Genomic DNA, 15,815 nt, shown 5'->3' with positions numbered 1-15,815 from the left:
AATATCAAGTCTAGAACTAAGAAAGGCAAGAACTTCTTTAAAGACACTCTGCAGTACGATTTCACGTTCATGATGATGGCAATCCAAATGTAATATACCACCGTTCAGCTTTTGCTCTAAAAATTACATGCACAATTTATACGACCGGTATTGTAAGCCGTTGTATCAAACACTACAGCTTGAACAGTTAGCAATAAAGAGCAATCGTCTAAGATATCATATACAACTGAAGAAATAGCTCAGGAATTCTGAGTAGTTGTTACACATTTGGACCTGAAGCTATCACGGTAAGCTATCGGCGTTTTTTTTTCTCCAGTTACATCTTAATGTAGTTTTGTATAACAGTGAATAACTAAAAAATATAAATTTAAATTCATGAAATCTGATTTTACCTCTCTTAAGGGATGTACGATTGATTATAAGGTCATTTGGATTTAAATTTACTGCATCTACATAGGCTGGTAATACATGAAAAGCATATTGGTCCTTAATATGTCACTTGTCTAACATTGATGAAATGCCAGCAGATATCAATAGTTGTCAATCTTTTTTGCGTTGTGTTAGACCAGATATAGAAAAAAGTTTCACAGGTTAGGATCGATACCCATTTCGGTTTCTAAATCTTGTAAATTTCAAGAAGAATTTGATGATAATAAAGAACTATGTACTGAAAAAGAAGACAATTTAAAGTATAGAGTTTTACATTATTCCGATCTGGAATTCTTTTAAATTTATACTTTAGACATGGAAAACAGAGTATATTTTTATGGTACAGAAATCGAGGATTTTTCAAAATTTATATTTTAAGAATGCATAAATATTTAACTATATTTATAACTAAAGAACAGCGAATTAAAATATAATTGCCAATATTTATATTTATAGCATTGAAACATAGCGATCCTATTTGCCACACCTATTACATACACAGAAAATTTTCTAAATAAACACCCCCAAAGCTTGGAGGAGGCAACTTGTTGTTGTCAAAAATTATTCATTAATGGCCTAGGCCATTCTTTAATGGCCTTTAGAATCCCTTGTGTCCATCTTGATGGAAAGAAATGTTCCTCCGCCGCTTGGTTTGAAACGAGCGCGAATAGCGGTATGCCTGTCCCAAGGCCATTGGTGTACATGTACCAAATGTAATATGTAAATTTTTACAGAATGAAAGTGAGATAATGGTTCGTCTGGAAGTAGCAACATCTGTTGAAGTTCAAAATCATTTTAAATATTAAACGTAAGAATATTTTTACGTAAAAATGAGAAAATCCGCTATTTTTTCTTCGAAACTCAAAAAAGGGGGCCCTAGGAGCACGGGTTAATATTCATGGATTGACTTAAAATTTTGCATGGATCATTTATTTGTATAATGGAACAAATTGAGGGGGCTTCGCGTAAAATATCTGTAGCTTCAAAAATAAGGACCACCCTAATATATATATATATCCTGTACATATATATATATATATATATATATATATATATATATATAATATTATATATATATATATATATATATATATATATATATATATATATATATATATATTAGGGTGGTCCTTATTTTTGAAGTTGTAGATATTTTACACGACGCCCCCTCAATTTGTTGTCATTATACAAATAAATGATCCATGCAAAATTTTAAGTCAGTCCATGAATATTAACACGTGCCCCTAGGGCCCCCCTTTTTTAAGTTTTGAAGAAAAAATTGCGGATTTTCTCATTTTTATGTAAAAATATTCCTAGGTTTCATATTTAAAGTAATTTTGCACCTCAATAGATGTTGCTACTTCCAAACCAACCACTCTCTCACTCTCATTCTGTAAAATTTTACGTATTACATAGGGTACATGTACACCAATCACCTTGGGACAGGCATACCGCTATTCGCGCTCGTTTCAAAACAAGCGGCAGGGGAACATTTCTTTCCACCAAGATGGACACAAGGTATTCTAAAGGTCATTAATAAACGATCTAGGCCATTAATGAATGATTTTTGACAACAACAAATTGCCTCCTCCAGGCTTTGGGGGTGTTTTGATTTAGAAAATTTTCTGTGTATTAGGTGTGGCAAATAGGGCATTTTGGTTTCCATGCTATAAAAATAAGTAACGACAACTATATCTTAATTCGCTGTTCTTTAGATATATACTTAAATGTTTATGCATTCTTAATATTTAAATTTTGAAACATCCTCGATTACCCTACCATAAAAATAAACTCTATTTTCCATATCTAAAACATAAATTTAAAACAATTCCAGATCGGAATAATGTAAAAATCTATACTTTAAACTGTCTTCTATTTCAGTACATAGTCCTCTATTATCATCAAATTCCTCTTGCAATTCACAAGATTTAGAAACCGAAATGGGTATCTATCCTAACCAGTTGAACCTTTTTTCTATATATGGTCTACCACAACGCAAAAAAGTTTGACAACTATTGAGATCTGCTCGCATTTCATCAATGTTAGACAAATGCCATATTAGGGACAAAGATGCTGCGCATTTATTAACAGCCTATGTAGATGCAGTAAATTTAAATCCAAATAACTTTATGATCAATCGTACATCCCTTAAGAGAGTAGAAGAAAATCTTCGGGAGGTAAAATCAGATTTCATGAATTTAAATTTAGATTTTTTAGTTATTCCCTGGGATTCAAAGCTACATCCAGATGTAACTGAAAAAAAAACGCCGATAGGCTTACATGATAGCTTCAGGTTCCAATGTTAAACAGCTATTCAGAATTTCTGAGATATTTCTTCAGTTGTATATGATATCTTAGGTGATTGCTCTTTATTGCTAACTGTTCAAGCCGTAGTGTTTTATACAGCGGCTTACAATACCGGCCGTATAAATTGTGCATGTAATTTTTTAGAGCAAAAGCTGAACGGTGACATATTGCATTTGTATTGCTATCATCATGCACTTGAAATCGTACTGCAGAGTGTCTTTAAAGAAGTTCTTGCCTTTCTTAGTTCTAGCCTCGATATTCCATTGTTTAAGCGCTTCAAAATTCAAAAATTACACATACCACTTAAATTCTAAAAGAAGAATTTGATGAAATATTATTGTTCATAGAAAGCGGAATTAAGAAATATTACAGAGAATTCTCATAACGTGTAATAATATTTCTTCGTGAAGTCCTTCCTCCTACAGGGATATGTTTTCGGCAACCTAGAGCTTACCTTTGAGCCAGATGGGCGGTAAAATGAATTTATTGTTTGAATATTTATATATTTAGGAAACAATTTAAATTGACCTTACATGAAGAGATTGCCCGTAAATGCTGTTTTACAGTTAAATGTTGTATGAAGATATAGTTTTTCGCAGCAACCCATTCTAGGCCTTTTAAATTAATATAAAGTCTAGTGTCTAAAAAATCTGCAGCGTACAAAATGATGACAAACATGCAACAGAAGCAGTGATTGAAAAATTCATAAATCACTTATGGTACTTAGGGGATGAACTAGTAGTTTTGTCCGTATTGGATGAAAGAATTAACTTCGAAGATAGGAAAAGACTACTTCAAAAAATGCTTGTTGAATAGGAAGACGTGTCTGATGACTGTATAAAAAATTTCAAATAACAGTAGATTGATTTGGAATACTTTCTTAGTAAAGATCTTCCTCTTTATAGAATCAATTACAAACCAATAAAACTGTTTGATAAGTTACAAATATCAAAAGATGTTTTCCTACTTGATCCTGATTCATTGCAAAATGAAGAAAGTTATTTAAAGGGAAGAAATATCGTTAAAATGCTGAAAGTTGTGGATGATACAACTGAAGAAGGAGCACAATTAATCGAAGAATTTCACAATCAATTTACCAAATATGAGCCACAAAAGCAATTTAGTATTTTACACACTCTAGACTATCGGAAAAAAATGCACACGATTGAGATACTTTGAGAAAAGCGTATGATTAAGGTAAAGTTTCTAAAGCAAAATTTCATTCTTATTCAATGCAAAATCTTTAGACGATGTGAAGTAATTAAAAAAAATAATTTTAGTGTTACCTCGCTTAAAAATATTTTTTAAACATAGGAGAAACGATGTACGGGGTCTGAAGTAAAAACTCGAAGATTTGTGAGAAAATTATCAAAAGTGTAAAAGTTCAACGTCCTAGGGGCACGTGTTATTATGACCGATCGAGTTCAAATTTTGCACCGATTACTTTTTATTATAGTGTCACAAAACTAGGGGGCGTCACTTGTTGAATTCCGAATTTTTTTTTTCCCATATAAATAAGGACCACCCTAATATATATATATATATATATATATATATATATATATATATATATATATATATATATATATATATATATATATATATATATATATATATATATATATATATATTTTTTTTTTTTTTTTTTTTTTTACTTGTCCGTATTTTCCCGGTCCGAGTAGTGCTGCTTTCACCTATTGTACTTTTTACCGTTCCGTTGGCCAAAAAAGTTAACAACTGCTATGTCTGCAACATATGTAAGGAGATCTTGTTGCTGCAAAATATTTTTTATAGATATTACAATTCACATGAAATAATAAATCATTTGTCTTTTTTCCATGCTTTATCAATCATGACTAAACTTTCTTTAGGAAATATTTTTTTTCTTTTTTCCGTAGTCAGTAATATTTTTTCTTTTTACATCCTTAGCTGAAACAACAAAGTCAAACAAAAATAATAATCAAAATATTAGACAATAAACAAAAAAAAAAAGCAGGAAAGGATATTTTAAAAATGCGAAGCATGTAATAACTAACAAGAAATTACGCGCTGATCTTTGAAAACAAGGTAAATATTCCGAGTAGGTAGTTAAGCTTTAAACGTGCTACTTTGCAAAGGCAGACGTATGCTTCCATTCATCACCACAAAGTTTTGAACTTCAGTTCACGATTCACAGGAATCTAAAATCTTCTTTTCAAATGAGTTTTACAGACACTGTTATGGGAAGCTTTAAGAAAGAAAGGGTTTGTATTCGCCTAATGGATGATGTTAGTTCAGATAAAAAAAAAAAAAAAAAGAAAAAAAACCATCACTTGCACTAATGCTGGGAGAGATTTGTGTACATTAGTATTCTTTGAATGCCAAAACTGTATTTGAACTGGATAAAATATTATCTATTCTCATGCACACATAGTGCTTTCGATGTGAAAGCTATGCGGCATAAAATATATTTAGTACCCATGCAAATATATATCATATAGTTTATTTCCGACGCACATGTTTTGTTTTAAACTAGACTGAAAATAAATAGGATACATGCTAAAAAGGGCGGTGTTAATATTTCAAGCTTGCAATTACAATTAGTTAAAACTACAATTGTTTATAATTGCATTTTTTTACAGTTCATGTTATGTAGATGTTGCTACGTTTTTGTTTACTTAACAGACATTATAAATTAAAAGTATGATACACCTTAGGGGTGCAAGATTTTTTATTGCTTTGTTTTAAATTTATTCTTGTAAAAAAAATCCTTATCCTGCTAACTCAATAAAACTGTTTTAACTGCCAGATATTAACTGAGAAATTTCAAACATTTTGGCTCGAAGTTTCGAATAATTATTGTCCTTGTATAGCGCCCGGTACAAATAGTAACATTGCAGTTCGTATTTCATGTATTAGATGGAGTGTTGTTCATTTAATAATCGTATGTTGTCGATTACATCAAAACTTTGAAGTTATATTGATAACGATCTATAATGAAAGTTTAATAGAAACATAGTTACCTATTTTGTCATTGTATATTTTTATATTAATTTCATTTTTTGAAAGCTTCGTCATTTATGCTGAAGTAAAAAACGTCATGGGATATTTACTTTTGTCGTGTTGGACCAAATTTTTCCAGTGAAGTATTCGACGTGGCACGTACTCAACAAGTCGTCAGATGACCCTTGCCGAAATATTGAGTCATCCTGCAGCTTTAAATATACATAATTCTGAAAGCGTTGCCTGTGCTGGATTTTATGCACGGACTGACCTATCGACCATATCCTACGAATGAACCTTAAAATTCGTGCCAGGCGAACTAGGAAGCCTAACTATTTGCAAGAACTATGCAGAATGTTCATGTAGCAAAGCAGTTGAGGTCAGGTGACGTGGCGCATTGCGAACGAAAAAATGTCATCGTTGTTCGAGAGGATGGACCATTAACGGTTGTAAGTGATTTTAACTTACCTGACATATCAGTTGTCAGTCAGATATCAATACAGTTGGTTCATTTGACCCAATCCTAATATTATAGAGCTAATACCAGCCTGCAGAGTGCCTTGTTGATAACTTGCGTCTCATGCCTTTGCAAATGCTGCGCCCCTCTTTAAAAATAACATGATTTTGTATTATTTGAAATCGTGAGTAAACCAAACAAGCCACAGTTTTTTAGCTGTCCAGAGTGCAACCGATACGGCGAGTAACCAAAGGGAGGCGCTACAGGCGATGTCATGTTGGTTGCTAAGGCACTCTAGGTCGGTCTTCTACTGTCATAGCTCATTAAAGCCAAATTCCGCCGCACCTTTTTTAAAGTAGGGGAGTGTTAGGCAAAGTGAAATAGCGTGGCAAAGTGTGATGGTGAAATATTTACTTTGCTTGTAGCGCCACCGAAAGAAAAAAGTGAAAAAAATATGCACCTGAGAATCAAAGTTTGTAAGAATACAAGCATATTTCAAAAATTGATACTCATACTGCAAGATTTTGTAATACGTCAAAAATTAATTTTGTTTTTACTAAATGATAAAGTTTTTGTTTTTTTTTCTACTAATAAAGGCTTTCTAATATTCCAAAATTTCCAAAATTTATTTAGTTAATTTTGGAAATCCAAAATTAACTAAATTCCAAAATTTATTTAGTTAATATTAAGCTTATTTGCATTTTAAATATTTTGCAAGATCAAGTACTTACAGGGCAAAGTGAAATACTTTATTTCGTTTACTCACTCAATCATTTACTAAATTGCTTACGTACTTATTCATTAATTCATTATTTTACATTCCTCCATTTATTAATTCACTCATTTATCAGCTTACTTTCTTATTCATTCACTCTTTGTTAACTACTTAATTTTTCTTCATATTTTAGTTTATTTATTTATGTAATTATTAATGTTTTGTTTAATTATATTTTCAATTATTCATTCACCTTTTTATTTTCCGATTCATTTGATCAAACATATTTTTCTTTTATAACCGAACAAAAAATATTTCATTAGAAAAACACTTTATTTTTTTACATTGCCCCATGAAAAAAAAATGAAAATTTTCTACTTTTTTTTTAGAGACACAAATTTTCTACCAAAAATTAAAAGTAATGTTTTATTACTAGTTTCATTATAAAATACAATGTTTTTTTTGTACTGTAATTTTTTAAATAAATTACTAATCTTAGTTTTGAAAAAGTTAAGTCGTCTTAACCTTTATACTTAGCCCCACGTTCGTTTACATCAGCGGTTCCCAACCTTTTCCCCCATGCGAACCCATTCCAAATTCTGAAAGAAGTTGGCGAACCTCTTGAGCGCTAGGTAATAAGTAACAAGTAAAAAGAAAAAAAAACTGAAAGAAAACAAAGAAAAAAAGAAAAGAAAAACGCGAGCCCTCACACACACACACACACACATAGAAAATAAAATCTGGGAGATTTTTTTTTTAATTTGATATTGCTCCATATTTTATAACAAGAACGAAAACATAACTGCGAAATGTAGAATTAAAAATAATGCTACGAACTAAATTATAGCTAAAAATGGATGCAAAACAAGTTCACCGAAAAATAAACATTGATTATTCTGTGTTGAGCTTCAATCAACTTTGAAAAAAATTTGAAAATGGGATGTTTGTGGAATAAAAAGGCGCAAAAAATCGGCTGAAATTTTTCTGACACAAGGGTACATTTATCTCTTTCACTAAATCAGGCATCAGTTAAAGAATGATCTTTAGAATATCTTTCAGAAAACTGTCTCAGATTAACTAAATTAACTTTTTTCTTCCAGTAAAATGAAAAAGATCTCTAGGTCTTGAAAAAGACTTTGAGTCTAGCCATTTAATAAGGATATACTGTGCACATTAATCGTTTGATTGCTGAAGAATTTTCTTGTAATTATGCTATAAATGCGGAGTAAATTGCGTGTATTAAAAATAATAGGAGCGTCTATTTTTCAACGTACGCATTTACTCTAATTTTTACGCAAAATATAATTTTTGACAAAGCAAATATTTTTAAGCTTACTTACTACAAAAGAAATTTCATACACAAGTTTCATAAACTCCTTATTTACATATAGCGCAAATTAAGTTGCATTGTTAAATTCCGTTGATTTTTTTTTATTGTGTAAACCTCAGTCTGCCAAACTTTCACTTACGAAAATTTTTAAACGTAATTAATTTTTCATACTTCCTGTGGTATTTTTGGGTTCCTAGCCGTTCTTTCTCTTTTTCGACAATAAAGCTCGAAGTAAATTGTAGTCTATGTAGTGTGAAAACATAGCAACAAACAACAACGTGATCTCATTTCTACTTTTGAATTTGGCTCGACGCAAGAGAAGATCGATAGCTTTTCGTCGGACTCAAATGGTAAAGGAACTAAACATCAAAATATTTGAGACGCTCGTATATGCTCCATTAGAGTGTTTTCGTCAAGTAATGTTTTTGTACTAGAGAAAAATAAATAAAGATCACAAAAATTTGCTTGAAACCGCTTGAACATGAGATTTAATCAGAAACTGGCAGAGTCGTTAAAACTCCGCCTTTACAATATTTTTTTCGTGAACTCCCTGAAAACCTCTCGCAAACCCCCAGGAATCGCGAACCATCGGTTGGGAACCGCTGGTCTACATGTCCGTCGTACTTTCCACCTCAATTCGTGTGGTCATTTCAATCCGTCTGATAACACTGGCAATTTTAAGCGCATGTCATTGGTCTCGCTCATTCAAAGCAGGTGGTCAGCCACTGCATTGCTAATCGTAGATGTTATAGCTGAGAGTAGCTCGGAATATTTTGAAAATTAGTGTAATCAAAATGGAATGTTCCACGCATCAAACTTCAACTATCACTTGGAGCTCTAGAGATATAAGTTCTCCGAGGCAATTAGAGACTAAATTATCTCACAATTAACTTAAAGATGATATACATATGAAAGAAGCTGTAATTAATTTGGGTAAAGGTCTTTTGAAACCTTTTTGCCATCAAAAGGTAAAACTTAGTTTGCACAAGAAATAAAGTGAATATATATATTAATCAAATGAAAACTGTCTGACCACGGATTATATGGAAATGCAAACATCCGGTTTACAGGCGGAAATGGACGCATCTATTAGTTTTTAGGGATCTCAGCTTCTGCAGATGTATGTCATTCTCTAAATTAAGCAGTCTCATTCAAATGAGAGGAACACGAGCATCAAATTTATACTATTCCCCCTCATTCAGATAGACTAGTCTTAACTGGTAGTTGGCCAATTCTATGCAATCCGTGGTTGAATAGTATTCGTGTCTTCAGAATTGTTAGATATCTTTATCTAATATCTTGTATTTAATTAAGAACTTTGTGCAATTCTATATGAAAGACGCATAAATGATATTTGGGGTGTTTAGGAAGATGTAGCAAACTTTTATGTCTTCCTTTGAAAGAATACTGCTTAAAAGCTTGTCATAATTTATAAAGCAATATCTGCTGCAGTTTACGATGCCTTTAAGTAGTTATGGTAAAATTTAAAAGTAACATTCCTAAAACAATTGAAAATTGTTTTCAAATGAAACTTGATAGCTTCACCTTAACAAAAACAGATCTTTTCGTAAAATTAAGTAATTTGATGAGAGTATCTCTTTACAAACTTTTTGAGAACTTTAAGACTCTTTAATTTCGAAAATGACCCTCGTAGAGAAACCTTAAGCATCCACGATCCATGTATTATTTAGACAAATGCTCTTTACTTCAACAAAGCATTGAATGTTGTGTTTCTAAAAGACCCAAAATGGATCGAAATAAAACTAGAAACAATTCAACCATCATCAAAAAACATGACCTGATCCTTTTCTAAGTTCTAAAGTATATCCTTTATGTCTTAGGATGGACTGCAGTTCTTACAAGACGATAGAAAATGTTTTTTATTTCTTTGAATTGTTTTTCTGGGAACTAAATCGCTTTCTTGTTGAAAATGGCCAATGATGCAGAATGCATATTGGTTATATATATATATATATATATATATATATATATACACAGCAACTATCTTCCATTAGCGTAATATGGTACAATTTAAAAAGTATATTATATCGTTCCCATAAGAGTGTTTATTGCATTTTTTAGGGTTATTTATCTAAACATTGGAATAAGTTTATGAAGTAATATCAGTATACTTCTTAAAAGTTGTGTCGGTATTTTTCTTGTTACTTTTATACAAATTTCGTACATGCGCTACACTTAGATAAAAAAATAAAATTATTGGGGGGGGGGGGGGGGAATAAGAAATTGTTAAACGAAAGATCAACTTCCTAAACTTAAAATTATACTTCACATTAAAAGCATAAAGCATATTTACAAGTGAAAAATAGTAATATTGTAGCCAAACGTTTTAAAAAATTTAAACTAGTGTAAGTTCAAAATTTAAATTCATTCAGGTGCATCTGGCGTTTATAAAAGCAAAATATTAAAATTTTGATTTTTGTGAACCTCTTGGGTAAATTTTGGATTTTTTTTTTTGTAGTTCGCGGCCATCTACGAGTGTGCAGTACCAAAAGCATTTGTCTTCATATTTGGAAAAACGAGCTGATGTGAGCATCACATGACTTCCTCTTACTCCAATTTTAATGTCATTTTAACACTATTGACAATTTTAATGTGATTCAATAGTTTACTCTCTAAATATCACCACCAGTGGACAAATTGAAACCAGATTAAAAAAAATTAATTTGAATTTTGACATCTTGAATTCAAGTTATGGTTTTCGCAATAACGAGTGTGTATGTAGGTGTGTGTGTTTCTGTGTAGGGCGTATGTGTATGTGTGTGTAGGCACGTGTGTTTGTGTCTGTGTGCTGGCATAAGTGTGTGGGTAGTTGTGTGTATGAATGTGTGTGGGGGGGGGGTATGTGTATGTGTGTGCAGGCATATGTGTTTGAGTCTGTGTGCAGGCATTAATGTGTGGGTAGATGTGTGTATGTGTTTGTGTATGTGTGTGTGTGTTTATGCGTGTGCTTGCGCGTGTGTGTAGTTGTGCGTGTATGCGTGTGTGTGTAGGACATGGATGCCACCCGGAGACGGCTTTCGCTATAGGAGCAGCATCGTGAGGACCCGGTCGACGGTGATGGTGCGGAGGGTGGCGGTGGAAGAGGAGCGGCGGTGGAAGCGAGAACAATAAGCAATCGTGATTGTTCAAAAAAAAAAGCGCTAAACTTGTCGTCAACTTGGCGATAAAAATTGGCAACCAAAAGACTGGCGATCTATCGCCAAGTGTCCGCCATATCATAACACCACTTGAGTATAGATCGAAATTAAAAATGATTCCTCCCACCCAAAAAAGGGTGCAAAAAGACCCCTGTCGAAACCCTTGAATGCAATCAAAAGGAGTGGTGCACAACTAGACCCCACTAGTCTACGTACCAAATTTCAAATTTTTAGGACATACCGTTCTTGAGTTATGCGACATACATACGCACATCCGTACATACGGACATCCGTACATACACACATACGCACATCCGTACATACACACATACGTACATACGGACGTCACGAGAAAAGTAGTTGTACTTAACTCGGGGAATGTCAAAATGGATATTTCGAGTGTTTATACGTTCTTAGGTATTTATCCGCGTGTGGGCGGGTTGAAAAAAAAAAAAACTCAACATTAATTCGCGGGTGAGCAAAATGGAAATTAAGGCTGGATTTTGGGTGAAATTTTTTTCGCGAATACAATACTTCCTTCTTTGTAAACGGGAGTAAAAAATCCTGAAAATCCATTTGGCGATATCACACTTTAAAAAGCCACGAGAATTTAAAGAACGTCACGAAATAAATTAATGTTACAAGACATTTTAAGTTATTATATGCGAATGGCGAAGTTTAATAGGCCTAAAACAACGTACAAAAATGTTTTTTTTTCCCCAAAATCGGCAGGGGAGGGGAGAGATTAAGGAGTAATATTTTTTCTCATCTTACTAGTAATTATATTCTTATCCACGTATTTGTAAAAATAACTCTTAGTAATAAGAGCAAATATTTGTTTTTAATAACTTTTTCAATATTTAACTTAACCATGATTGTAACTAATTTAATATGAACAATTTAGTAGCATGTATCCAGTTCGTACCGACCAAATTTAGCTACGTAATATATTTTTGCAAAGATTATAAATAACATGCTGAACGCTAAAGAAGGAAAAAGAAAAGTTTGTTAGATTTTGTGATTGAACTTATTTTTTGACACAATAATTTAAAGTAAATTCCTGTAATCCAAAGAACATTTTCGAATGATTTACCGTTCTGTTGTCCCAATTTCGTCTGAAGTGTTACAAAACTAGCAAAATACAGGGTATGAGCGCGTGATTGATGTACTTCGTCAATATCTTCCAAAATCGAGAACATTTATCCGAAAAAAAAGGGTTATCCTGAACTATTAAACTAAAATGCATCAGGATGAAAATGATGCTTTTAGTGGTAATTCGTCTGTCTTTGTACTGTTTGTTTTTCATATGAGGTTCTCAATTCACATATATTTCTTGTGTGTTACGACCTTTAGGAAAGTTTCGTAGAGATATTTTGTAAATGACTATTTTGGTTGAAATTCTTTTGATAATTATCAATACAAATACAAAATAAGTCATCAAAACTGACTTTTTGAGTGTAGATCATAACCGCAATTTGATTTTTTTTTCAACAGTAAAATCGTCAGCGATATTTCGTAGAAATACTTAACTCAAAATAGCCCATTGCTATTTTTACTTCCTTTTACAAAAAAGGAAGTATTGTATTCGCGAAAAAATTTTCACTCAAAAACCGACCTTAATTTCTATTTTGCTCACCCCGGAATGAATGTTGAGTTTCTTTTTCGACTCGACCACACGGGGATTTATGCCTAAGAACGTATAGACACGCGAAATATCCATTTTGACGATTCACGAGTTAGTTACAACAAGTTTTCTCGTGATATCTGTATGTACGTATGTATGTGCGTATGTGTGTATGTGCGGATATGCGTACGTGCGGATGTGCTGATTTATGTCGCATAACTCAAGAACGATATGTTCTTAAAAGTTGAAATTTGGTACGTAGACTCCTAGTAGGGTCTAGTTGTGTACCTCTTCTTTTGGTTGCGTTCGGGTGTTTTAAGGGGGTCTTTTGCCCCCTTTTTGAGGGGGGGGGAATCATTGTCAATATCGATGTAAACTCAAGTGGTGTTATAATTTGTCGGACACTTGGCGATAGGTCGCCATTCTTTTGGTCGCCAAGTTTTGTAGCCAACTTGGCGACAAATTTGGCGGATTTTTTTTTTTAAATCTGGTTTCAATTTGAACACTGATGGTGATATTTAGAGAGTTAACTTTTGAATCACATTCAGATTACCAATAACGGGAAAATAACATTAAATTGGAGTAAAAAGAAGTCATGTGAGGCACACATCAGCTCGTTTTTACTTATTTTTGGATAGGTGAACGTTATCTAGTTAAAGTGCAGTTTTTTTAGTAAAGCTCGTAAGGAAAATACAGAGCAGTGAACCCTTTGTTTTTTACTTCTTTTTACACAGTAAAAGGAATTATTGTACTTGCGAAAAAAAATTCCCCTAAACTTCGGCCTAATTTTCCATTTCACTCATTCCCGAACGAATGTTGAGCGGCTCTTTCAACCCTACCGCGCTTGCAGCTATGCCTAAGAACGTATGAACGCCCATTTCACCTTCCCCAAGTGAATGACCACAAGTTTTCTCGTGACGTCTATTTGTACGTATGAGCTTTGCGCAGATGCAGTGCCATCGCCAATGAGGTTCTACCGAGGAGTGACTCTTTCTAGTTTAAAACGTTTCCCAATACACCGTCATGTCGACGTAAAATAGCAACAGCATAGGCAATTTTTGGAAATTTTCACGATTTGGGGGGTATGATTGTACGTATGTATGTACGTATCTCGCATAACACAAAAACGGTATGTGGTAGATAGTTAAAATTTAGTGTGTAGACTCCTAATGGGGTCTAGCTGTGCTCCTCCTCTTTTTGTTGTATTCGCTTGTTTCACAAAGGAATATTTTATACTTTTTTGAGGGAAAATCAGCATTAATAGCAATGCAAACCCAAGTGATATTATAATTTGGCGGCGACTCATCTCATTTCGTGGAATGCAGTCACTGAATATGAAGGAAGAAGAGGCGATATTTTTTCATATATTATTTGCCAATGATAATTGGTTGGTTCCCACTTTTACCATTATTTACATGGTTATTTTACAACTTCCGGTCCAATTTCTAAAAAGAGTTCGGCAAAAATGTACCAATTTTCAAAATTAGCAAGAAAGTAGTAATAGCCTAAAAAGCAAAGCGCTTTATTTTTTTTGTTGTTGTGTGCCAGCTAGGCTGGCAATTAGGGGCGCGCTGCTTTACTTTTTCAACTGTACCGTAATTTGGTGTGAAGTCCGACTTCCACAGTACACACATGCCATATGAACCCGTTTATGCGGTAGGCAACTAATAGCACAACAACACATTCTCACATAAGAAAGACAACGACAGGAAATAGAAAGTATATCCATGCCGAGTCGGGATTCGAACCCGGTGCGTCCCCGTCGCAGTCAGATTCCTCTGACCATTAGAAAGAGCGGGCGAACGCACATAAGATGCTAAATACGCACATGAGATGTTTCCAACATAGCGTTATCAGTAGTAAACATGTGCAAAAAGAAACTTTTCGGAGACTTTTCAATAAAAGTTTAAGATGCACTTAAAATACAAGCTAAAAACATATGAGTAACAGCGTTACCCGTGTGCAAAACTTAAATGAAATCGACAACGGAAATCAATTAGTGTGATTTTATAAAGGGTGATTTAAAATTGTTTTTAAGAAATAAAGTGAACGTTTATTTTTGAAAAATCATGTTGTGTAAGACAGGGTTGATCATTAAAAAATATTAATATTGTTTAAACATTTACTAGAAAATCGTTCGGCAAGGTAGGACGGGTGAAAATTGCTACTACTTTGGTGCCTGTTTGTGATATATTGCTGGTTGAAATTTTAACGCTAACTCCAGTGGATTAACCCTAAGCTCTAGCAGATAGCGTTCAATGTTGACCCCTGTTCCGTTTCTTCATTCTCCTGAAATAACAGATTTACCAGAAAAACAGTTAAGTTATCGGATCCCGTTCAGCCTTGTAAAAATAAAGCATTTCCTTGAATGTCAAACATTATGAAACAAAAAAAAAATCAAATTATCATGCTATGGCGCGAGTTTCATTGTTGGGGACGTCAAGACCGTTACTCGATCACTGAATTGACAATTATATACATAAGGATTGTTAAGTAAATCTTCATATTAATTCTGCAAATGTGATACTCCCCTAATTAGAGCTATGCAGCATCAGTGAATTTATTCTGTTTTTTGTTGTATTAAAATATACTATTTTGTTTTGTTTTCATTTTTCTCGATAAATCAACGTCTAATAAAGTTTCTTCCGATATATTCGCCTCATGCATTTATATAATTTGACTACTATTTCGTGATTCATTACAATTTTTTACGAAACATATTATACTCTGATCACGGAAAAGATAGACTGAGTGTACAGAAACAGGCTGCAAGTAAGTTTGCCAATATGGCCTCTTTCTCGGGTTTTCTCTTT

General features: G+C 33.1%; 1 pseudogene; it reads left to right on the top strand.

Annotated features, from left to right (window-relative positions):
- Nucleotides 1–13,938: 13,938 nt before the first annotated feature.
- On the top strand, nucleotides 13,939–14,129 carry LOC129232556 (U4 spliceosomal RNA; annotated as a pseudogene).
- Nucleotides 14,130–15,815: the final 1,686 nt, after the last annotated feature.

The sequence above is a fragment of the Uloborus diversus genome, unplaced genomic scaffold (genome assembly GCF_026930045.1).
Source record: "Uloborus diversus isolate 005 unplaced genomic scaffold, Udiv.v.3.1 scaffold_1266, whole genome shotgun sequence".
NCBI classification, from domain to species: Eukaryota; Metazoa; Arthropoda; class Arachnida; order Araneae; family Uloboridae; genus Uloborus; species Uloborus diversus.
The sequence above is the reverse complement of the archived record's forward strand: the minus strand, read 5'-3'. Positions and strand labels throughout refer to the sequence as shown.